The sequence below is a fragment of the Coturnix japonica genome, chromosome 11 (genome assembly GCF_001577835.2).
Source record: "Coturnix japonica isolate 7356 chromosome 11, Coturnix japonica 2.1, whole genome shotgun sequence".
Taxonomy (NCBI): Eukaryota; Metazoa; Chordata; class Aves; order Galliformes; family Phasianidae; genus Coturnix; species Coturnix japonica.
The window spans coordinates 10,517,596-10,535,671 of record NC_029526.1 but is presented as its reverse complement, the minus strand read 5'-3'; the positions used below and the strand labels follow the sequence as shown (position 1 = coordinate 10,535,671).

Here is an 18,076-nt window from a genome sequence, read left to right as displayed (position 1 = left end):
AAAAAAAAAAAAAAAGAAAAAAAAAAAGATCCAAGGAATGGAATACCTCTGCTATAAGGACAGGCTGAGAGACCTGGAACAGACTGTTCAGTATGGAGAAGGCTCCGGGGAGAACTGACAGCAGCACTTCAGTGCTCATAGATGGGCTATGAGAAAGACGGGGACAGACTCTTGAGCAGGGTCTGTTGCGGTAGGACAGGGGGGAACAGTTTCAAACTATAAGAGAGATTTAGACTGGATATAAGGAAGTTCTTAACAATAAGGGTGGTGAAGAACGAGCACAGGTTGCCCAGAGAGGTGATGGAAGCCTCATCCTTGGAGACATTCAAAGTCAGGCTGGACTGGGCTCTGAGCACCTGATGGAGCTTTAAGTGGTCCTGTTCACTGCAGGGGAGCTGGATTAGATGACCTTTTAGAATGCTTTCCAACTCAAACTGTTCTGTGATTCTATGATTCAAAGAAGGCACTGGTGGGGGGCACGGCAGAGTGAAGTTTGGGTCCCCAAGGACACGGTCACCCACACACTGCATCTTCAGCTCCCACACATGCCGAAGTCACGAAGTCACCACCTATAGACTCCCATTCCCAGACCTGCAGGTCGCAGCTGCCAGCCAGCAGAGAACAATTTGCAGGGCTGTGGTTGCACACTTAGTGCTCCAGCACCCAGAAAGCACCCTGCATTCTTTGTTTGCTTAATAAGAGCAGACAGGGAATGGCAGAGAAAATAAGGATAATTCTGCTGATATCTTTCTCTAAATTCTGTCACTTGCATTGCAACGAGCTGCAGACATTCGTGGCAGCTCTTCCGGACAGCCCTGGATTGCGCTGTCTGCTCTGTCTCTGGTGGCAGAGACAGGTTTCTTGCCTTCCTCCTTATGCTAATTAGAAGCATGCATGCTCTGCTGACCAGACTATGATTGCATACAAATTCTGCCTACATCCTTTCTATCAGTCCCTGTGTGCTGTCTTTCTCTCCCTTTTCCCTTCCATCCCCAGTCACAAGATGCTTCAGGCAAAAGGCAAGAGCACTGTAATAAAATGACATCTCCAAACAGTGAGCTTTTTTTTTTTCTCCAAGGCCCCTGGCTATCTTAGTTTCATTACATTTCTCAGGAGGGGGCATCACTCCCTGACAACTAACATCTGGCCCAAGAGACCTCCTAATTTAAAACAACAAACTAATTATTGTCACCTACTCTTTCCTGTAGCTTTTATCTTTATTTATTTTTTCCTGGAAGAAACATGTCAGCATATTTTTCATTTGAACTACTAATGGTCTGGGTTTTTTCCCCTTAAGTATGCTGAACTTTCTTCTAAGGGGAGGAAATCCATATTTTATCAATCAGTTTCAATTACCTACTGTATTTCACTCCACGGTGTTGAATTATGAGTTGGAAGGATGTCTTGATTAAAGACGTTACCAACATCCAGACATCTAAGAAACCAATCTTTCTGCTCGCATGACATGTTATACAGAACACCGGGAACTGACATTATGCTAAATTTCCTTTATTATGATTTCTTTTTTAAGTTCAAGCTACAGCTCTCTTTGTTAGATCATTGATACAAGCAACAAGGATCTAGAGGCGTTTATTTTAAGAGATTCTCTTATTTTTCAGAGTACTAAGGGAGATGCCAGGCCAGTTTAATGTCTGCACGGCAACTTTTCAACTGGAATGAAACCTACTTTCATGACTGAGCCATGCGAAGTACTAATTCTTGTCTTGCTACCAATTTTCCTTGCCTCCGTGATAAGTTATTTACCAAAATTTTCCCTCTGCATTTAAACTGAGATTCACTGTACTATACTTACTGGATGCATTACTTAAAGAACTGAAAGGATTTGGGGAATAAAAGAACAAGGAAAATATATTTATTGTTACTGCATGTCGTAAACATTCACTGAGATTCACCACACAGCTACTGCTGAGAAGTTGTTACTTCTGTTTCCAGGGTTTGGTTTGGAAAAGCAGAATGTAAAAACAGAAAGTGAAGCCATGTCTTAATTTAAGATAATACAAGGTTTGCACTGTTATCTGTACTGTCAGGTCAGAACTTCTGACAGCATAGAGCCACAGTCCCAAGCCAATCCAATCTCCAGAATGCCACACAAAGAAGCAGCTTATGTTGTTTGGCTGTTGGAGTTATACGATCTACTCACAAAATTACCAAAATAATTTGCCAACTTGATGGGTTAATTCCAGAGAAGTCGTTCATCCCACCCACTGAATGGACACAGCTTGGGATTACACTGAGAAAAATACTTTAACTAAAATCCACAAATATTCCATAAAAATAAATAAATAACCAACAGGAAATGGTCTGTCATTTAACCTGTGGAGAATTACTATGAAATCCATTTCAAAAGAAAAAAAAAAAAAACAAAACCTCTCCTCCATGAGAAAAAAAGCATTGATATAATCTCACAAGATGATTAGCTTCACAAAAGATGGGAGAAAGAAGATAATCTTGGGGTGAGATCAACCCAGCCTTTACTGATCCCAAATACAGTCTCCAGGACAGCTGCTGATCAGCTCCACAGCTATGGCTCTGCATAAACTAGCTTAGGGTAAGAAAAGGAGATGCCAGCAAGTCACCACCAGCACTCATTAGGGCTGATTTATTTATTTATGATCGCATACCAAGGCTCCTGCCCTTTGATGTAGATCAGAGCTGCTTCTATAAGCAGATACTTAAAGGCAGACAACCAGTAACTACCCAGCCACAGAGTGCTGGGTGAGCAGCTGGGATTTACCAAATGTCCTGAATTGGCAGCACAGAACATATTCCTTTCCACTGTACTTTTACAACAGATTAAAAGGTTTTCAGCAGACAGAGATGATATTTTGAAAGCTATTTGTCATCTTGATAATAGAAGTAAATAAATTTATAACAAATTGTTTCTCTCCATATTTTCACTGAAGTTCTGATAAGCACTGAAAGATCCATGACTAAATTATCTTCCTTTAACCACCACGTTTACTGAGAGCGAGGGAGCTCCCTGCTCTCTTGTGTTTTGCAGGAGAGCAATAAAGGGCTCATTTCAGTTTAAACAGGATGTAGAAGTCTTTACAATTATTAATATTATTCTTCTTTATGAAGTGCAATTTTACCACCACATTTTTTTTCTAGTATCAGGAGACATTACCCCCAGGTGGTTCCACATTCCTCAATTACGTTCTTTCCAGTTGCCACACACCCATGGCACAGGACTGAATTACCTTTCCCAGCATGGCACTATTTTTACATCCTTCAGCAGCAGCTCTGCAAAGAAGCCAGGGTGGGAGTGAAAATCTTTGGCACATCACTCCATCAGTCACTGGGGAGTTGGGCTGGGGGGGTGGTTTAAAGAAAAATAAGTTTTGGATATGAGGGGAGATAAGGAATGTTATTTTAGGCCCAAGAACTTCAGATACAGAGAATTCAACAGGAATCTGTGGCTGAACACATGCAAACCAGATGGCAGTAATTAAGCCAAGGCTTTCAGGCTGCCTTTGACTTCCATTGAAGGCAGCTGGATGTAATATCTGTTGATTCCAGATAACACAAGGGCTGGCGTTCATATCCCCACCTTTCTGCCCATTGTAGAGAGAGGATTTTAGCGCAAGTAGTTTTAAGACCGAATATAGCCATATTATTTTTTACTGCTATGTGGTAGAGAGAAACTTCATTGTCCTAAGTACCTTGGGGAGCTAGCAAGTCCCTGCCCCAAGCCACCTAGTTGTACAGTGATGAGGGCAAAATGCTCCCTTACCACAGCTTGGTCCAGACCTTAGTACCCAGGGAAAGGCAGCTCTGTGCTCCTGCCAGGGAACAATCCAGCACTGTAGGGCATGCTCAAATTCAGATGTTGCTGGGTATGGTCTCTGAATGCCCCAGGGACTTTTTAGGACAAGCAAACCAGATTTCCCTCATGCATATTTGAAGTCTAAGTTGAACTGAAAGGCAAAGTGAAAAAAGACATAATGCAGTTGTTTACTTAAGATGTATGAGTGCAGGAAGTTACTTTATCATGTCCTAGATGGTGACACTGAATTCCCTGAGCTCCCAGCACATGTTTGCCTTGCCTTTGGTCTGTGTGATTTGGATATAAGCTAGTTGTCATTTATAACACATCCAGTTATCTGGCACACACCAAAATGATCTTTGACTTCTTTTTCCTCATGGGGTTTGCTTTTGGCTCCTGACAGCACAACCTTGGGCTCAGCTCCAACAAATAAATTTAAAATACTTAATGGCATAAGTTTAAATGGATCATGACTACAACTCTTGCAAGAGTACAATTAAGCAACTACTGCCATTTCTTTTTGAAGGAGAATTATAATGTGGCTGTTACTGATAAACAGCTCTGAAACACACTGAAAGCCACGGTGTTTATTCTACGCACATAGCTGAAATGGGACAGACAACAGGAATAAGACTGAGAGTCAGTGAAAAAACAGAACATGTATCCCAGTCAGAGCACTTGTACTCAAAACTAAGAGATGCCCCTGAGAAAATTCAGTAGGACTGTTGCTGCTCATTTTCACTTGAAAGGTATCTGGATTCTGGAGTTATGAGAAGTCCTATGATGCAGAAAGGAAGGCAAAAATAACTACTGAATATTCAAAGTATTCCATGTACCTTTTTTCTGTCATTTCCTGAGGGCAGATCCTGCAAGATACTTAGCATCAACTCTTTTGGATGACACTTACCATTTATAAGCTTTATGAAATAACCCTGAATAGAACACACAACAAACAGCAATTAATTACTATATGATGACAAATAATGAAAGATGGCAATTGTAAATACCCCAAAGGTTATTTACAATGAAAACTCACCTAATGGAAGTCTTTGGTCTGCTGAGAACTGCTGAGGCAATCTCCACCAAGGAGCAATCTCTGAGAGATGCTGCCTTAGTGGTGGTCAGCCCTTTAAATGAGGTCGAGGAGATGGAGTCAAGCTCCACCCATTCCGGCAGCACAGCTAAATTAACCTCACCTGTGCTCCCACAGCTGACCCAACACTTGCCTCAGCTGATTAATCAAAGGTTTGGACTGTGATTACCAATTTCCCATACGATTACCTATTTAATGAACATGGTTATCAGTAAATATGGTATGAAAGCATCACTAAGTGACACCTTTATTTCTGCACATGTTTGAAAAGGAGGCAAGAGCCACTTGCTGGCATTTGAGAGTATCTTTATTTCCAGGTTTATGTAGTCTAGGACAAAAAGAGAGCACAGGGAAAAGCAAAGAGGAAGTCACAGCAAGAAATAAATAAATCCATAACATAGAAGTCTTTATAATGTCCTATAGCGCTATTTATACACTTTCAGTTCATTACCATAGAACATATAAATCTGCACAACTTCTATCACATTCTATATGAAAGTTGTTTTAGAATATACTAACAACAACAACAAAAAAAAAGAGATTTGAGAACCACACTGAGGAAGAGAGGCAGAAAATAAAGATACTCATTACCAGGGTTCTAAGGCTTTTCTTCGTGGGCTCAAGATGTTTTCCACAAATAACAGCAATGCATTCACTCTGCGCATTCACTCAGTCCTGGAGTAGTACTCATTCAATAAAGTCTTTTCTGGGTAAGATCCTACATCACAGAGAAATCCTCCTGTTGTATTAGGCGAAATACAGGGAGCTTATCGGGATGTTACGTGGCAGGCCCTTCCCCATTTCTGGAAGAATCTCGGTGACGTGTAATGTAGTAGGCGTACACGAAAGGCATAGTTTATATAAGTGTGTGTTTGCTTCAATAAATCGCCATTTTACTGCTCACCACCTTGGTGTCACTTCAGTAATTGGCCTAGCTGCGTGCTTCTCAGAAGGCAAGATCGTAAAGTCATTAACGATCGTAAAGCCTTCACCTCTCCACCATTTTAAGCACAGGCTCCTCTGCACTCCCATCATGGGACAGAGCCCTTCTGGGAGCAGAGCTCCCACTGAAATGATCGAAGTGGACTGATTTTGTGGTAAGCATCCAACAGCATTTTGAAACAATCTCCCCTCATTCTCTAACAAGCATCTAAAAATAACCACTTGAGATTGACACATGGGAAAATCATTATGAACTGTAGCTGACATGGAAAAATCAGCGTTTGAAATTGTGTCATTCAACAGATTAGTGCTATTTAGGTATTAGTTTTTAGCATAAAAGTACGTAAAGGTAAAAGGTTAGAACATGCTTGAAAATAAACCAAGGTAGGTCCTGTGGATTCAGAGCAGAATCAGAATGTTCTCTGATTCTATACTTTCTCTGATGAAGAATGAAAGACTCCGAATCAAATGAAGATTAAAATAAATGAAAGACTGCGATCACCACAAATCAGTTGTAGGTCTGCCCAAACCCCACATGCTTACAATATCCTATGTGCTTTGCAGAAATTTTCTAAAAGAATAATACCCACATTTTTTGTTGCTGAGTTAGAGTTGCAAATAAGAAGCCAAGTGCTGACCTTCCTTGTTATTTGCAAAAGCAAATTGCAATTTGCAAAAGGTTTTTGATAACATTTGGTGTTAATTGGACTTTGAATGTTGATCTTCCAAATCACAGTAATCTTAAAGACACGTGTGAATTATCTCAGCATGTAAGAGAGCAAAAGCTCAGATTGCAATGAACTTCTCAAAATCTAGGTTCTTTCAATATATTGCTGGCAGGGTGACTTAAAATTCTTCACCTTTTATCCTGCATGAAACTTAATACAGGAAGTATATATTGCATTTAACATAAATAGATAACAGTTTTAGATGTTAAAAATATGAAAAAATACATCTTCTAACTAAAACTATAGTCAGTGAAATTTGGTTTTCAAAGGAGAACCAAGCTTTCAAATGTGAAACCTGATCTACTTCACCTATTGACAAGAGGAAGGACACTTCGTTGTACAGAAACTGCCCTCCTTTATGATATAATAAGTATGTATAGATTTAACCACCATAAGTTCAACAAGTAGAAATCATCAGTCAGCCAGAAGCAGTTTGGGTTGATATTCCCAACAGCAAATGAAAGATTTGCTACCCAGAATCTCACCCATTAGAAATTAACCAAGCCTACCTAGTACCCAATTAGCACAATTTCATTGCAGAGAAATAACATGGCCTGTTTAGCTCTTTGCCCATTATAATAGTTATGAAATCCAGATCAATTTTTTTTCTGCTTGAGAGAGCAGCACACTCCACTTTTGCTGATCTCTGCAGTGGTTTCCATTGTAGCAGAACTTTATCCGTCTTACCTATTCCTCTCAGCCTGTCCTGCTTCATTTCACTAGCTCTTAATCATCTTCCTCATTAAATATAACATTAGCATCATCATTTGGGAGACCCACATACATTTTTCCATGCTCCTTTACACTGTTTTTCACATCCCATTTCACAACTGCGTTCAAACGTCAACATTTATTTTCCTATATATCACCACAATCTCTCTTACTTTAGCTTCTCATTCTACATTTTTAAAATGCAACCTGTGCTGCCTAGGAGGCAAAAACTGCACATTTCCTATATACAGTATTGCATGCTGTATGTGCTAGATGAACAATCCAAATCCAAACAAGAATAGACGTTATTATGTTACATACATTAAAAGTAGGGTAGCTTTGCATCTGCCCAGGACAGGCCCAGCCTGCAACCTCCCCCATCTAACCCACAGAAATTGCTGTTTGTTGCTGTCCCTCACAGATCTGCCCAAGCACAGCTCCTGCTTTAGCCATACTTCCTGACACCAAATAACACTTCACTTTCTACACAGTCCTATTAATTTTTGTCATGGCATGACTGAGGCTTTACTTTCAAGCTCCATAGGAAAGGTTCAAAAGATTTGATCTCTAAACTGCTATGTTCACTCCAAGTTGTATGACAGGAGAAAGAATAATGAGTTCAAGTTTCCAAAGATGATTAAAAAAATACATTAAAGATTCAAAATTCGAACCACATGAGCTAAAGAAATTTAGAAATCATGTACAAGTCATACGATTCATTCTGGCAAGAAGTCTTTCTTAAATTTTAGCTTATAAGAGGATAATATCTGAAAACATCATTAAGGTTTGTGCAGATTTCCTGATTAGACACGTTAATGCAGAGCTCGGCAGATGATCAAGCCTAAAAATCCTTTGAGATTCTGAACATCAAAGCCAGCTACAGTTTTCATAATGAAAAAATTAAAAATATATTTTATGTAACAGATATAGTTCAGAATAAATATATTTAAAGTTGAATGTATTTTAAAATATTATAAGATAAACTCTGATTTTAACAGAAAAAGTGGAACAAGAACTACTTCAAGCTCTATAGGGTTATGCACTTTTTCTTGTGAAATTACCAGATGCTTAACCCTTTGAATCAGATTATCTTCCTTCTCTTTGAGGGGATGAGAGGCAAAGGCAGCTTATCCAGGCCCTTACAGCCACTGAGCAATGTCAGTAGATGCTTGCAGGTATACAAAATAGGCTCAAAGATACATTTGACAAAGACATGGCAAATTATTCAGTGCTTGGCTCACAAAATTTGCTATGAAGCCTCAGCACTTGCATGCTGAACCCAGTTCTAATAACCATAGTTCACAAAGAAAGATGATAACGCATAGACTTGGAACCACAACATGTAACAGGAAGGCTAGAGCCTGATTTATTCAGTCTATAAGCACATAAATGCACACTCACACAAAAGAAGAGCTGTCCCAACAAGCATGCACAACAAGAACATTTCAAACTAAAGTCACACACATTACTTAACAGACTTCTGTAGCTAACCTTCAAGAGCAATTCACAAAGAACCACAGGGTTCCTTAGAAAAAGAAAAATAAACAAAAGAAGGAAAACCCATGTTTCATACTGGGAGCCCTAAGACTCCTGCTGTAAGCAAAACTGTATGAGGTAGCATACCCATTTTTTGTGATCTTGCACTTTCTTTAGCCCACAGCACACAAACACATCCACAGCTGTATATACTACGTGCAGAGTGAGACCTGTCTGTTTAGGCTTTTCCAAACCATCTTATACAGGTTAAGTTTAATTTAGATCAGCTGGAAGTGTTTTCATACAAAGAAGATTGTCTCAGTGTTACTTCAGGAGTTTGATAAAAATAAGTCCACAATATCATTCAGGTAATCAACACACACTAACAAAAGTGACATAATTAGCCACAGTTCAGATATTATAATCCTAGCAGACTGTAACGTGACTTAGTTGTTACCTGAAATTGTCTAAGAAAACAAAACTGGTATTTTTAAGACCTTTGTATCAAAAAAACCATGTCCGTACACAGAAGAAAATGAAAAGAACTGGCTCCCTACAAATAAAAGCTTGAATTTTATCCACAGAGAAAAAATAAAAAAATAAAACAATCCAACAGCTATTAAAATGATGCAGTTCTTCAACTATCCCCTAGGGCATACTCAAATTTAATGCAGATACCTGACCTAATGTACTGTACAGCTCTGCCAGGTTTAAATAGTGCAGCTTTCTCTCTTTGTAAGAAGCTGCATGGGAAGCACTAAGCAAAGGAACCTCACACACAAATCAGGGGCACCCGAGGATGTTATGGCAACCAGAAAAGAAAAGCACCATTTGTCGCATCTTAAGAAACACGCTCTCTTTGTCCACTAATTTTTATCATGAACATCCACTATTACTTTCCAAACAGTCAAAACTCTGCTTAGGAAATTATCAGGTTTTATTTGAAGGTGAAAAAAGTTTGGCCTAAAGAATTAATCAATACTTTCAGGTACCCGTCAAGCTTCTGTGGGTTACTTCTGCAAGCATGATGCAAACATTCAACTACAATAAGCTACCAGAGGAACCTCATTTTGAAATAAACCACAATAATATCAAAACCTTTCACAAATTGTATGTTAAACCTACAGCAAAGTACTTTAGCAGGCTTTAGAAAGAAGACCTAGATTTCCGTAAGTGTGCAACCATTACTTGTATAAACAATCATTCCAGTTGTGTGGGTCCACTTAATGTAAATGTACCTTCAAGAAGCCAGCTAAATATGTAATTGGTCTTTTGTACAAACAATTACTGTGATGTGTACACTGAAGAAGCTCTCTAAAAGACAGTTAATAAAAATTACGGGAGCAAATATTGTGCACCAGGGTTTAAAAATGAGAATCTCAATTTAGAAATCCAAATGCCAATATGACTGTTCAGATACAAAGCAGGTTTATAACAGCAGTACCCAACTTCAAAAATGGATCTCACAGTACTGCTTAAAATAAAGCAATAAGTGTCCCATATTAATATTCCTTGTTGTCATTTGTATTCTGCTCATTTGTGCAGCTCCATTTCACATTGGCTTTTTTTCCTGCACACAGACCACGATAATATCTTCATGGATTTGTTTATAACAACCTTTAAATCCTTTTCTTGTCATTATACTGCATAGCTGTTCCACTGTATATACACTCTTCACTTCGGTTCATTGCCTTCACATCGATTATTTCACATTTCTCTATGTTAAACACTGAATAGTATTTTCCACTTAGTGGGCCAGCCATTTAAAAGATCCAAATCTATCTGAATAAAGTTGCTTTCCTCTTCCTTATTAGTTATACATTTAATTCTGACAGCAGGAGCTCAACACCAAAGTCAGTCACAGAGAATTTGGTATTTGTCAGAGAAGCGATCACAAACCCAACCTTCTGTTTGAATACTATCATTTTGGGTAGTAATATTCACAAATCAGTAATGCTGAAACTGTTGACTGAGTTCTCCATGCTGATTTTAAAAGACTTTGCACATCCCGTGAGCAAGCGAGATCGAGGTATTTCACAGCTACTCTGTGAAGGTTCTGCACACAGCTCTCGGTGTGTTTTGTTTCTTTTCTCCAACATTTGACCCTATCTGCAATAACTAAAACATTACTAATCGCAACATTTTGGCTGTATAGAAAAAAAAGCCAACATGCCAAAAACAGCTGTTGGTCACTGGTGGCACAGTATGCTAGCTCAGCAAATGCTGGAGCACTAGGATCGATTGGGGTGTAGATAAAAGCTTATATCACTTTGCATATGCATCAAATAATACTGATAGACTGCTTCTGAGATGTCTGAGCATGATACTGAGGTCCAACTGCCTTTCAACCTTCTATAGTTTTAACCTGCCTGCAAAAAGAAAACAAAACACCATGCTTGCTTCCTACTTTGTTTAGGCTCTTCACAGTCCTAAAAGTGATGTGAATAAGGCCTAATCAGCTGTGTCTATTTATTTAGTTAGTTAGTTTTATTTAAAGTAATTGATGCTACATTTAAGCTGCAACACCTGGGTTTAATGTACTAACTACCATTTAAAGACCAATATAAACATTAGCCATCTATTTTTGGCCAGGCTTTCAGTATCAACTGGTTGAATTTCACCTTTCACTGGTAAAGTCAAGGACATAATATTTTTATTGCCTCCCTTCTCTACTCCCACTTTCATCAACATTAAAAACAAAGGGAAGGACTAGGAGAGAAACAACTGAAAACAACTGTAAAATGCTCGGAATAATCTGAATTTCTGTGGCTGGCTGACTTACCTGCTACAGATAAAAGGCAGTAAATGTGTTCACAAAGGGAACCACCCTCAGGTTTTCCAGAATTGCAGACCCCATTTGCAAACTTCTCAGTCACACAGCAAAAACACCCACTTTGCACACACAGCACCCATCAAAACATTTCTTCATCTGTACGGGTTGTTAGTGATGTGTCAAAACTCTGAGCTCCTTCGGCTCCTTCCTAGCCTTACTTCAGCATTACTCTAAATTGTACAACAAATGCTTCCAATTCAGCTCTCAAGAAGACTTTAACCTGCCTCTCAGTATCACATTAGATTGTTCTTTACTTTGCATCAAGGTATTTGCTTCCTTACTCAAAATTTGAATTAGTTACCAGTAGAGAAAAATAAGGTTTGTTTGTCCAGAGATACCAGTACTGCTGGTGCCTGATGAACACTTCATGACATTCCAACAGGAAATAATGCTTTTTGAGGTGTGGATTATCATGGTGTTGTGGGGTTAGTTTTTTGTTGTTGTTGTTGTTTTGTCTTCTGAAAGATGATTGGACCACAGATGAACCAGATCAATAGCAACAATGGAAAGAATTCCACAGTGATAATGAATGCACAGAGCCCCTTCTTCACTGCGTACACAGGTTATTTCCACTGACAACGTTTACTATGCTTCTTTTTTAAATGCTTTTCTATATATAGATACCATCTACTAACCCAGTTGTTCATGCACACGTTGGAGTTCATCACAGTAAGACTGAGAAATTCCAGTACTACCGCTAAACAACTCATAAGCTGAAACCGAAGGACACAGAAACATTCTCAAGTTTGCAGTGGAAAGGCTGTGACTTTCCTTCTCTTGGCTACTCTTCCTTTTCTTTGCCCTCCTCTGTTTTAACAAAAACCTTTCCACTACTGTTACCATCCTCACCATTTAGGCACTACAATTATGGTCAGACCACTTGTTTGAATCTTCACCATTCCATTCTCAACATGGTTCTGTGCGAGTCCATGGCCAGGGTGCAACTTATTTAACAACACAGAGGAAAAGATTGACTAAACTCCACTCTGCCAGGGTAAAACACCATTTCAAAAGCAAAAATAATTTGTATTGTATTTATACTGCCACCAAGGATGTTTACTGGGAAGAGAAGTGGAAGGAAGGAATATTTTGCCAGTGACACAGGAAAATAGCAATTTGTATTTTAAAGCTGATGAATATTCACTCCTTGAGGTTATAAGGCAGTTGGGTGAGTTTACTTTTAGAGAAAAACAAAATCAAAAGACAATTTTCAAACTGAAAACATATGCCCACTGTGAATTAAATTCACCTTGCAGTACTCAAGGGAAAGCATTTCATTTTTTCAATTAATTTGACCTTTATCAAGAGCTAGCAGAGAAGAAACTCTCATGGAGCTAAGTACTTGGAGTCAGAGTAAGAAGCCCTGTAGATCTGTACGCAGCATACTACACAAAGTGATGATTATAAGATATGACTGTATACACTGTGGGACTGCTGCTAACTTACAAAGAAAAGTGCACACAGTTCTTGACCAAGTAGTTTGCCAGAATCTTTATGCCCAAAAGCAAACGAGATACCTTCCAAAGCCAAGGAGAAGTGCTGAGTAAGCTGTCCCTGGCTGGAACCTGGCTGTGCTCACCCAGTCACATCTCTGTAGGCAGATAATCCCAACCGCATTGCACTTGCAAAGGCAAAGAGGCTGGATTTCCATTAGTTACATACATTTCAGTTTCAGTCATTCTTAACTTCATAGTAACATTAGCTCTCAGGACCAACCTTGATGGAAAACTATGAGAACACACAGTCTACTCACGTTCACTGAGGGTGCACGCTCTGAAATAACCGAGCTTCCTTCCTCTGACAGCCCAGAAGTATCTGTCTGAAAATCAAATTTAAAAAAGCCATTATTAGAAAATGAGAAATTTCACCAGAAATTCAGATTTTAAAACTCAGTGTGTATAACTGAAGAAAAGAGAATGCCTAGAAGAGAAGCAGACCTGTACCAGAATCAAACATCTGCATGCGTGAGAAAGCTGGAAAGCAACAAGGTCATGTTTTTTGTAAGTTTACTGCCTTCCGTTCAGTCTTACATTAGATTTACTTCACTACAAATTGAGACTACGGGATTCTGCAGGATCAGCCCCTAACAGCAAATGTATAAAAGTATGTGCAAACGCTGTGAGTACCATAGTTGCCAAGTCTCTTTGGCTATAAAGCCAAAATTGACTCATAAGTACTGCTATTCGCGGCCAAAAATAAGTGTGTATTGCCTTACATTTTCCTTTCCACGTTTCTCATAGACATTTACATTTATATCAACACATAATGAGTAGAGGAAACACAAAGACATTTGAACAGAATTTTCTTTAGCTTGTCAAAAATGCCTTTTTCTCCCTTTTCCTCACATTAACATTAATTGGAGCTGGGCAGAAATCCTCACATTAATAGGAATAAAAGTAGCACTAGTACATTACATTTAATTAGCATCTAAACTAAAGATCCTCCACCCCATAAGAAATTTCCACTCGGGAAACGTTCTGTCTGACAAGCAAACGCAGCCAGCTCTGATGTGGTGCAAGGCAGCTTTTCCCAATGAACAAGAACAAAGGGGAGAGGACGCAAATGCAGCCACGGGGGCACAGGCCAGGTAAATGGGTCAGAGTAACTAGGACAGCGGGACAAACACTGCCCTCCATACAGAAGCAGGCTGTGAGTAAAATCAAAACATTTGTCAAAGATAATTGAAATCATGTTTACTGCACAGATACATAAATCTGAAATGTAGAGCTGCACAGACACCATCCGATCACGGAAGCATCATAATAAATCAAAAGACCAGTAACTTGAAAGTCTTTTACACTTTTTTAGAATAACCCAAAGACATTTTCACAGCATTTGTTTCTTCTGGCCTCCTTTATGTTTCTCTGTCTCGTAGAATGCGTGCTGCCATCTATATTTAACAGCAAATGCAAAGTACAGGCAGTCTTATAGATCAGAGAGGCTAAAGTTTCTTCTTGCTCTTCTGATCCCCTTGGCTCACTCCAAAGCCTCCACCTCTTCCTGGCTCTTGTTTTCTTCATCTCCATGCTGTTCCATTTATCCTCCCTTCCTCCATCCCCACAGTTCTCCATTGTTCCTTTCTCATCTTTCAGCCCCATCTTGTCTCATTCCTGCTTTTGTGTTCCAATATACCAGATAAGAAGGTACTAAAAAAAAAATAATCAAAAATCAAGAGCTCTTGGTAATGCTGCTGTTTTCTAAAGTACCTCATCAGACACTGTGCTACTTTTATTTTAGAATTTTTTAGGACAAATCCAAGCAGCTGTTTTGTTTTTCTTCTAATAGAAAGACAGTTAATCTAAAGCTTGTCTAAGTTACAAAGTAGTACTACTCCTTCCTATAGAAGAGGGGCACTTGCAGCCCTGCTGCTGCTGGAAGAAAAGCTAGTTCAAAACATCCCAACTTTAACAGGAATTCATCACCTTCCCAATTAGGCTGCTCCCATTAGTCACTGTCAGTAGTCAGAGTTATGGAACTATGGAGCTAATTTTCACTCTGGGTCAAAGCTGAACAGGCTGCTTTACCAGAACACAGTTAAATTCCAGGGAAACCTTTTTTTTTAATATGTGGTTCCTGTCCATTTGTGCTCATGGTTTGACTTAGCCTCCCACTCTAGTTCTTAACGAATGATGTCAGAATCTCCTCCTAGGCTCTCTTGGTCAAGAAAAGAGGATAGAGGAAGTATCCCATCCTAGAGGATTTCAAATGAGTTTAGCACTCCTTTCTCAGAGTAAAATATGAGCATGTTTGCATGCTTCCTCTGGAAAGGACACATGTCAATTAGGGCAATGGGGCAGCCCACCAATAAACACCTGCACTGGGAGTGCAGCCACAGGGACTTGGAAAGATGGCTTAGCTCACTTGTCACCTGAAAGTACATCTTTCAGAAAACATCTGAGTATGAAGTTTTAATGACTCTTTTTCAATGGGTTTTAAAGATTTTTTTTCTTTTTTTTAAGTGTTTGCCTCCAGGGATGTGTAAACAACTTTGCTCATCGTCACTGATTAGCACTGCACAAGTATTAACCTCAATAGCCATACTAAATCACCGTGATCTTTATTTTCTATTAACTTTTGAGTACCACAGATTACAGATCTCGAGGTGGTCAGAGAAGTGCAAGGAGAGAGAGAGAAGTTATGCTTAAAAAAATAAAATAACCACAGATATGGAGAAAAATCCCAAATGTTTCCCTGAGCCACTTAAAAACCTTGTGTATGCCATCCCGTATTTTATCATTTTATCCCCATTTTATCATCATTTGCAAAGCTCTGAAGCAGAAAGGAAAATAAATGCAGGAAAATAAAATTTCAGAGTACCATAAAATGGACATCGAAGCTTTCTTAGATAAATTGTACAGGATGTTTTGGGCTGTTTTTTCCTCACCATCCTGAAGCAAAGATTGCTTTTTGCCCCGAGGGTTTGGGGGAAGAAAGTGTGTTAAGGATCATCTCCAGCTGTAGAGCTGGCACTGTGTACTGCAGCTCTTTGTGTACTGTCAGCTCCCTATGACAACTAATAGCCTGGATGAGGATGTGCTATGTTTCTTCACTGATACTGTCAGACAGCAAGGACTTGAGTTTGCACAGACTTCTACCACTATTTGAGACTGATAAGATTAAAACTGTTGTGATTTTGTTTTGATGGGAGCTACTGTGTGAGTGCACTGTGGTTTCTCCTGCACAGGGCTAGGTATACTGGAGGAGCAAAGGAAGATGTGCTGTGGTACATCAGCTGCTTTCCTAAAGCTGAGCTCAGAAACAATGCAAGAGCTGGGGATATTATTAACGTAATAACTGCTTATGCATTACATTTGACTTGCATACCACCCGGTGACATCTCCACGCAGCCAGGTGAATGGAATGGGATAACTAGATAAAGAAAAGCATGGGTTGCTGTCTGTAAATTAAGCTGTGTATTAGCCTAAGAGAAGGCAGCATGAGAACATCTGAGTGTAACAGGGAAGGAAAGGACCTCCTGGCTGCAGGGAGCAGAGTTCCTCTGGTAGATTCAGACAGTAGAGCCAAGGCCCAGTACAGAGAGCCCCAATGAGTAAGAGGGAGAAGAAAGCATCACAGAACATGAGCCTTGATTAGAATTTCAATAACAGCTGCTCTTGTCTGTTCTCAAACAATTAGATCAAAAATTTTGGGAAATGAATAGAAGAGCTCCAGATAAGTCAACAGGACTATGAATCAACCCATGTCTACATACACAGTTAAGTGCAGAGCAAGCTGCTTAGAACTGTTCAGATTTGGCCAATTGCTTATACTTTTCTATGACCAACAATGACCACAGAATCGTAGAATCATTTGAGTTGAAAGAGACCTTTAAAGGTCATCTAGTCCAACTCCCCTGCAATGAATAGGGACACCTACAGCTCCATCAAGTGGTCAGAGCCCATTCAGCCTGACCTTGAGTGTCTGCAGTGACGGAACTTCTACTACCTCTCCGTGCAACCTCCTGTGCCAGTGCCTTACCAATTCTACTGTAAAAACAAAACAAAAAAAACCAACAACAGCAAAAAACAAAAGCAAAAAACAAAAAACAGAAAAACAAAAAACAAAAAAACCTTTATTCTAATATCTAATTCAAATCTCCCTTCTTTTAGTTTGAAACCATTTCCTCTTGTCCTATCACATCAGACCTTGCTGAAGACTCTATCCCCATAATGACATCCCACAAGCAGTGGAAATAGTATCATAGAAGCCTTTTTACTACCCCCTGGGTCTTTAGAACTGGTCCTTCTCTCTGAGGAACATTGTGCAAATCAAAAATGCACATGAACATATAAAAAGACAAAGGTAATTAGAAAAAGATAAAAATAGAAAAAAATAAAAGAAAAAATTAGAAAAGGAAAAGGAAAAAGAAAAAAGGAAGGGAGATAGTACAGATGGTCCAGAATACCTACTCCAAACACATCATGACCCACATCACTTGCTCACAGATCACTCCAATTCTCTCAAGTCTATCTCTGTGGCTAACGGCCTGGAATAATGCATTCCCACATGCAGGCATTAAGATGACAAGCTATCCTACAGAAAAAATTAGTAGGCCAGTTTACAGCTTCTCCTGTAACTTTCCAAGACAGTTCTGTTCCAGGTTTCCCTGTTGCTATGTATTAACCTGCACGTTGCCGCCTAAGGAACAGCTGCTGCAGGAAGGTGGGCAGCATGGGAGCTCCTCCCTTGCAAGGAGCCCATGGGAAGGCAGGGCTGTGCCAGCCTGAGCTGCTGGTCTGCCAGTGGCCCCATCCTCACAGACAAAACTACAGCTGCCTGAAGCTTCCTTGGGCACTTTCTGGGTAAATGAATGATAATTAGATCAGGAGCATTACTGCAGACCTCGCCAGCCACTAAATCCAGGGCATTTGTAACAGGCTGTTTAAGTGCCATCTCTCTCTAGAAGCCTGCATAAAGAAAAGATAAAAACTATTACAGCTATCAATAACTGAAATAACGCCTCTTGTTTAAGAGGCTGCAGCTGGGTTGTACTTGTTTGTCCCTAC

The 18,076-nt window shown here is 39.5% G+C and overlaps 1 protein-coding gene across 4 annotated transcripts in view; it reads right to left on the bottom strand.

The window, feature by feature from the left end:
• CDH11 (cadherin 11) overlaps nt 1-18,076 on the bottom strand; it is a 228,116-nt gene that overhangs the window by 141,202 nt on the left and 68,838 nt on the right. For all 4 annotated transcript variants that reach the window (XM_032447058.1, XM_032447059.1, XM_015874078.2 and 1 more), the window contains exon 2: nt 13,324-13,389. The gene's annotated coding sequence lies outside the window, so the exon portion shown is untranslated. The remainder of the gene's footprint in view (nt 1-13,323; nt 13,390-18,076) is intronic.